Below are 7358 nucleotides of genomic sequence, written 5' to 3' on the forward strand. Positions count from 1 at the left end.
GTGTTGTGTTTTTGTCAGCGCAAAAGGTGGGGGGGGGGGGGGGGGGGAAGTACAGAGAGCTGGGAAATAAAACATCCTTTTCAACTCTCTCCACACAAGTACCTGTCTTTCAATCAGTGCAGGTTAGAACTAGCTGCAAATGCATTTCTGTGGCCCCAGTATGCCTGCACCGTGTGAGCACCTCTGCCCTCTTCTTGATATTTTTAGCCCTGCTTTTCTTTGGTGTATCTCTGCTCTTCCTCTGCACTAGAGGACAGCGTACCTTCCTCTGTGGTTCGCCCGTTTTCACTGCCCTTTCCTGACCCCTGGCATTTTTTCCTAGAGGCAGTAGGATGAATTTGACTGGTATTCAAGCTCCAGGCACGACAGTGCCATAAGTCTCTGATGACACTGGGTATCACAGGAACTGCTGAGAACTCTGCTTGCGCTTTTGAGAGGCCTGATTATGCAGTAGGTGTCTTGCTTTGTGTCCATATGCTGTGTACTAAGGGGGAGCTGAGCCAGAGACGAGTTAATCTCAGCTCTTGAGCCATTAGAACGGCCAGAGCCTGGATGGCAGCATGTCTTGCCTGGGGCCATCCTCCCGCTTGGCATCTCCAGCCTGCCGCGGCCCCTGCTAATCCCCTTTGGGTGAGCGCGCCTTGCCCCAACGCTGAGGGAAGAAAGCAGCATCTGCCTTTGTCTGCACTGCTGCTAGGAGCCCTTTGCTAATGGCAGGAGCGACAGCAGTGCTGTGTCCCACTTCTCCTGGGACAGCGTGGGAGCCCAGCTGAGCACTGAGTGCTGGGAACTCGCGGTGGGTGACAGACAAAAACCAGCAGTGAGTGATTGTGATCTGTCTTCTTCCAGAGGGACCAGTGATGGCAGAATGTGCCTGACTCTCCTGGAGAAGGAAGAAGATGGGGTGGTGGGGAGCAACCCTAACCTCACTGCTTGCTTTTTTTTTTCCCCCCTTCCTAAAGTGTTGCTGATTTCTGAAACCTCCAGAGATGTCTTGATTAAACACCAAAATAGTGTCACAGGTCCTACAGCCACCAGAAGAAAAATAAGATTATTAGGAAAGTCGTGGTTTTGTTAGTGAAATACTTCCCCAAAGTGATGATTTCTGTGTAGTTATTTAGGTGATTGGAGTGTGCACAGGTCTACAGTACAGAGAGCACAAAGCTATCAGACCTGCCAGGAATTTCCCACAGAGCTGCAGCTCTGCCTTTTTCCAGGACAAGAAGCTACAAATGCTTCTGGAAGCACTGTTCTGTTTGGGTATTTCATTTGTTTGTTTTTAAATCTAACAGTGAATTCAAAATATGTACTTAAAGCAGGAAGTGTTCTCTCCGGGACTAAGAACACAGTTGCAAAGAAAATAAATAGGAAACATAATATGTAAGTTTTCATTCACTATTCCTACAGAGAGGTTCTAGCATCTTTTGGGTGGCTTTTCTTTCCAGAAAATAAATGTTGAATTTTATTGTGAAGAAAAAGAAGACAGCTCTTCCACAGCAGCTGTATTATTTAGGCTGCTTCTTTTAATTTCTGCTGTTGTATAGCTGACTAGTTTTTTTAGGGTGCTTTAATACAAAGTTTGAACTAGAAAAAGTGACCTTGTTATAAGAATACCTAGCAGACATTCAATATGCCAGCAAGACTAGCCTAGTAAAGTTAATGGCTTGAAAATTCAATTTCAAATGGTACTTTGATTTAAAGGAATTTATCTTTGCAGTAAATTGACATTTGAACAATGTGGTTAATTCTACCAGCAGAAGTATTAGAAAGCAGTGGTGTTTATATATCATTCTCTTGTGGCTTCTAAGGTAGTTGTCTGGCACAATGCAAAAAAAGAAAACAGAAGATAAAAGGAGCAATTGGACATTTGAAATTCAGCTGCAGGATTTGTGATTTCTCTTTCTTTTTTTTTTTCTGGGCATAACTAGGTAACTCCCATTGCAGATCTATTATATTTGTCTGATAAGCCATCAACTGAATTCAGTCTGACTGTTACTGACCAATACTGAACTGTGGTTTGAATCTTTCAGGGATATGTGAGGAAATGTATAAGGATAATCAAGCAAGGATTCAGCTGGATTTGACCCAGTTAAAGAACACATAGACAATAGAAAACTGGGAAAATGCAGTATGGTATCTGAATGCTTTTAGGGTGTGGAGATGCTGGTATAAGACTTCTCTGCTGTTCGAGCAATGTTTCTTAGCACCAGTTTGTTACCTACAGAGGAGGTCTTTTTCCGTCTGTTTTTCCCTAGTTAATGACTTATTTGAAAAAAAATAAGAATCTGTATTTGAAAGACCCAGCAGGCTCCACCTGCCACACTGGCACAACTTGCTGGAACAGCAGCATTTCAGACTAATGCTTTTATAGCCAGTACTCAGCAAACTGCTTTTCTGAGCCAGCCCGCAACTCTGCGCGTGGGGCAGCAGACAAGGGGTTATGTGAACTTGCCTATGTTGAGCACAAACATGTCATAGCCAATTTTAATCCTTAAGCCTGCTTTTGTTTTGAAGGTTCTTGTTTGCTGCAGGTATCTAAATTTAGCCATATTTTTGTCAGCTAGAACTTATGTTACAGAAAAGAATGCTAGCAAATCTCAGCAATGTCACACTTCATTAGTCATGCAAGCACTTAAAAGCAAGGTTAGAAACACAAAATTCTGGAGATTTGTGGTGGCAGTTGTTTAAAAATGCCACATTGAGCTTTTTAGGATTTACCTTCTGAAAATGGACCAAGTTAGAGCATTAAATTTCATGAACAATGCAGCTTTCTTAAGTTTGGAAAAAGGAGTATTTAAATCCTGAAGAAAAGCTTCACTGGACATGTATGCTCCTCTTTCTTTGCAACATTCACGAGTCCCTTGCATTCTCTTCCAGGTTCAAAGGCAGAAAATAGTATTTGCTGACAAACTGCTTTTCTCTCTGGTAGTGGCTGCGGGCTGCTTGGGTTCTGCAGATAAGCTCAGGGTTCTCCCAGCCTCCCATTCTGAACATCCTTTCCCCTTTCTGCTGCTGCAGTGGGGGCTGCCCCTGCTGCTGCCCCGCCCGGGTGGGCAGGGGGAGGGCACAAGTCACACCTCACTGAGAGGCAGCAGGTCCCACACACAACACCTCTCTAAAAGAGCCAGGGCCATCATTTCTGTTGGTGAGATCTGTTCAAGCAGCTGTTTATAAAAATTTAATTTGCATCTATTGATGTGCATTTCCTGCAGTGTGCTCTTGAAAAGAGAGAAGCTTGTCTCACAATTACACTTATTTTTCTTTTTTAATATAGCTGTATGGAATTAACAGGCAGTATTAAGAACCAGAGTCTTTATGCTTTGGACTTTTTCCATTTCATTACCTTTTTTTCTACTTTTGACCTTTGGCTACTTGAAAATTTGGTAAGAGAATACCTTAAAAAAATTATTTCTTAGTAAAAACAAAGACAGGAAGTTCCAGTTACATACCAAAAAAGCTGAGCTATTTAACATAATATGGAAATTGCATCCTTCTTGTGATAGTGCCACTCTGAAAAGATACTCTTGGGCATCCTGTGGTTTGGTCCAGTTTCCAGGCAACCTTTGTGTCCTGTGATGCTTGGCTTGGGAAAAGAGCCATCACAAGCACCAAAGAGGCAGCATGTTGGCACTGGGTTTGTGACATGGATGCCTCAGAACATTCCAACCCTCCTTCCACACATACAGCAACCTGCCAGCTGCTGTCCTGGGGAGCACCACTCTGCAAAGGGAGAGGCTGAGCAGTTACCTGAACAGCTCTCCAGGAACCAGTTGAGCAGAAGGATCCTCTCTGGAGCTGGGCTTGAGCAGGAGGGTGGAAGCACTCCCTGACAGTGGTGCAGAGGTGATGGCCAGACAGCAGTGAGCCTGCCTGGTGGAAGGGCTGAGCCACCACGGGAGCCAGAGATGACAGGGAGGCCCTACAAACCTGCTTTAGCAGGGAGCAAACATGTGGCCAAGGGGAAAATCATGTGTAGGAAGGTTATGTTAGGAACCTGTTAGCTGTTGTCCTCTTAAAGCTGCATTTAACCAAAGGTCTGAGTGGAAAACCTCTGGGTAAATCCCTATTTATCCACACTACAGTTGTTACAGAAATAATTCAGAGGAAATTAAGTACATAACCAAGTGTCCTGACTTTGTTTCTCTGTTGTGAATGACACCCAAGCAGTCTGTCCTCACAGCATGTGACAATCAAGTGGAGCAGTGGTTTTACATCTACTGGGAACTTCAACAGTTCTCAAAGAAAATATTCGAGGCATTGTTACTAATGTCGTCTTCATTACACTGGCAGTTGCAAAGCTTTATGGAAATGGATTCACAGATTATTCTAAACCAGAAGATATTAGAAACATTTTAGGCCTGAAGACTTGATACCTCCTGTCAGGAACAATATTTGGTTTGGCATCTCATTGCAGGGGTTTGGGGACTGTTTTTTCCTTAAAACTTTAATAGCATCTCTATTTCTGTAGATGAAAAAATGTGGATTCTTTCCTAAAAGAGCTTTTTTCATAACACCTAGACAGGTTTATACAAGTTGTCCTGTCTCCAAATTGTATGATACGTTACTAATATTACTGAAAACTTCTCTGCTTTTCTCTGGGAAGGGAAGATAATGTGTAGCTTTAATTTGTACAAATACCTATCTGTGTCAGTGCAGTGCTTTGGCCACAGAATCACAATTCTAATTGGAATAATCTATTTTGGATTTTTGTTGAATAATGGGTGGGATGTTATCCACCTTTTTCAGCAGAATTGTACATTCTCAGTGGTGATATGTTTGTTTATTTATTTGATTTCACAAAATATCCAATTCGGAACTCATAAAATGTCTACCAATATAGAGGGCACTCAGAATTTAAAAAGACAAAAGGTTTCAGAAGCAGGGGTCTCTAGAGTTCCGTCTACACACTGTACACAGAGTATAAAATAAACCCTATAGAGAGTGTAAATACAGAATGATCACCTGGAAATAAAGGGCATTTTGAAGGTAGTGTTGTTAAATTGGATTTGTGCCAAAGTCAGAAGTATCAAGAAATAAAATCAAAATTCCACTATTTCAAGGGTGGTTTTTCCCCCTTTTCTCAGCTTTCCCCCTTTTCTACAGCTGCTAATTTTACAAGCTATTCTGCTTCCAGGAGCAGCAAATGTGAACCATAAACATCAATGAATTGCACTTAACATGGTTCCCAGAACAGATTTCTGAAGGCACCACAATGTGAAGTTGTGGGTAATTGAGGCCTCGAGGCATTCTTGTCCCTTGATCTTTACCTGGTTATAGAACCTCATCTTCTGATGCCAAATCCCATTAGGATACCCCAAAATGACAGATGGCTCTGCCTAACTGCCAGTCAGCACAGATGTGATCCTTGGTTTTGGATAAACAATAGGACTCTTTTTCACATGTAGTAACCTAAATTTTCCTGGCCAGAGTGTAGCTGCTCTGTGACAGTAATGCAGGTTGCTCTGTATAAATTCAGAGCAATGTGTATGTGTGTATATAGAGGCACATCTGTAAAACTTCTGTGAGGCAGAATTACAGATCTGGGTCCTGGGAAAGCTGTACTAACGTAAGACAAGGTGTGAATTTTAAACCACTCACTTTTCTAATGTAATTCCTCCTGCAGAGCATCCTGACTACTGAGTTCTACTGTAGGTAAGCTGGAGGGAGTGTGTCTGTGAGAGAGAACAGCACCACAGCAGTGACTGAAGCACACCAACATAACACAGGATACATTCCTCTACAGACTGGCCCACGGGCTAATCTAAAAATGTGTATATGTTATTCAGATAGCTAAATGTTTTATTAAACATTATAAGTGTAAATGCATCCTCATAAAACAACTCAAGTAGACCATTTAGCCTTCCTATTATACAGTTGGTAAACAATAAATATTAATACAAAGCAATAATTTCCACAGGATATGGTACCTTGCTGTTAAATGTATTCTGCATTACTTTTGTTATTGCTATTAGTGACTTCTCTAGCTGAGAAGTAGCAAAACTGAATAGTCTAGAGGAAGCACAGCACAGAGGAAAGGGCATCTTCACTAGGCAAAAGAATTCCTACGTGTGTGTACAGGAGTGGTTCATGGTGTTGATGTACTTCACTCCTGCTATTCATGTAGGATTTGATGGTTACTCTGGATCAATGTTTATATCCAAGGCTGTTTGCTGACTGAGAGCACAATTCACCACATCTGTGTACCCACATCCATATGCATTCCCAAAATCTACAGTGAACCTGGCGTTCTCAGACCCTCAGTTCTGAGTCTGAGACAGGTCTGTTCAACCTTCAGAAATGTGAAGCCATCTTAACCCCCCACTTCAGCTTCTCTGTTTGTCTCCACCTGAACAATGAGAAATCAAAGAGCTCAGACTTTGCTGCTTACTTTGAAAGTTTAGACACTGTGGTGCAAATTCCCAGGAGCATTTCTCAGACTGCAGTCACTGCACCTCCAGTGTTTCTGGAAATCTACTTGAATATTATTTTAACAATAGCCATAAACCCTTTCAGTCTGCTTCCCCTGTGCTGCAAACAGCAGAATGGCTCCTCACAAACTGCCATGTGACATCCTGCTTGTGCTGCTTGGGGACATGTACTCTGAGCAGCAGAACTCGCTCCAGATTGGAGTGGAAAGCTAAGATGTAAGGGCAGTGACAAAAAGGTCATAGTCCTAGTCAGGGTGCTGTGGAAGCTGAGGAAAAATTTCAGCCTGGGAGAATTCTGTGAAGTCTTTGGTAACTCCTGGAGCCAATACTCACTATGTAATTTTAAGGTTTCTACCAATGCAGTACACAATGGTTAATTCATAAAAAGTTTCTAATCCCACCTTAGAATAATTTGCAACACTTGTGTTGGCATTCAGGTGAGATAGATGAACTTTTCATTTACTAAGAAAATCAAGTGTGGATTTCCCTCAAATTTGAAAGGGAGGAAAGTAGAACAGCATTAGTAGCTGATGGACAGCAAAGATTGTATTGGTCAGCTCTGCTGAGGAATTGTTTGGACTGAATCCTGCTCCCATGTGAGGAAGAGAGAAAATTTGAACATAACAAATCTTGGTGTCTGAAAAAATAAAACTATCATATTATAAAAGTCTGTTTCAAAAACCATTATAAACTTAGTACATTGCTGATAGCGTTTCCATCATTGATGTAGTGAATTCTGGGTACCCTCTTTGTGTCTTTCTTAGACATCACAAATACCCTGATTTCATGCACAAGGGTGAATGAAATATCCTGTAGAGAGGGTAAGTGAGTACATGTAAGTGTTGGACGTGAGGTTATCCAGTGCCTGGGCTGTGAGACATCCACACATCCCAGCTCCAGGACAGGATGGTCTTTGCATTAGAGTCCTGG

Source organism: Corvus brachyrhynchos, unplaced genomic scaffold, assembly GCF_000691975.1.
Source record: "Corvus brachyrhynchos isolate BGI_N302 unplaced genomic scaffold, ASM69197v1 scaffold200, whole genome shotgun sequence".
Taxonomy (NCBI): domain Eukaryota; kingdom Metazoa; phylum Chordata; class Aves; order Passeriformes; family Corvidae; genus Corvus; species Corvus brachyrhynchos.